Below are 904 nucleotides of genomic sequence, written 5' to 3'. Positions count from 1 at the left end.
ACTTCTACCAATCAGAGTGTCTCTCGCAGTCATCGCTGGTCATTCGTCAACCTGACATGACCTCATCTGCTTCTCTCCAGCCTGAAACAAATGTTCACCGCCGACACAAAGCCTTCTGCAAATTAAAATTTATAATCTGACTCTTCAGTGGGAAGCCAAGTGTGTGTGTGTGTGTGTGTGTGTGTTTTGAAACTGCAGCCAAGCTTCAAGATGCTCTTCATTTTAAGTAGTTAAGCTACAGTCAAGCTACAAAGAAAGTGTTTAGCTGCATAACAAGTTGATAACAAAAGTAGCAAACTACAGTGAAGCTGCATTAAATGGGGCAGTTTCTTTCTAAATGAAATATTATTGATAATATTATTAATATTACCTAAAATGTTAAATTATTTATATGTAGCAAACTACAGTGAAGCTGCATTAAATGGGGCAGTTTCTTTCTAAATGAAATATTATTGATAATATTATTAATATTACATAAAATGTTAAATTATTTATATTTAATATTTATTTTTATAGATAATATTAACATTAATAGATAGTTTATTAATATTATTTTTAATATTTAATTAATAGATCATATTTCATTTTGTAATCAAGACGTTTATTTGGCACAAAACAATGATGATCTCAATAAGGATGACTTGAACAGATAAATTTGCACTAAATACAGCCATTAAAACTAAACAAACTATTATTTATAATGTTGAAAACATAATTATGAACAGCTGTATTTAACAATTGTTTGGTTGCTGCTGCGCAGCTACTCCAACCACATTATTTTGCCCATTTTACTGCAATAATATATTCAAATATAAATCTAACATGATATACATTATAAATATAAATAAAATAAAAATACAATAAAATAAATAAATAAATATATGTAATAAAAATAAATCTAAAT

Source organism: Sinocyclocheilus rhinocerous, unplaced genomic scaffold (genome assembly GCF_001515625.1).
Source record: "Sinocyclocheilus rhinocerous isolate Xijiao unplaced genomic scaffold, SAMN03320098_v1.1 scaffold2187, whole genome shotgun sequence".
Taxonomy (NCBI): Eukaryota; Metazoa; Chordata; class Actinopteri; order Cypriniformes; family Cyprinidae; genus Sinocyclocheilus; species Sinocyclocheilus rhinocerous.
The sequence above is the reverse complement of the archived record's forward strand: the minus strand, read 5'-3'. Positions refer to the sequence as shown.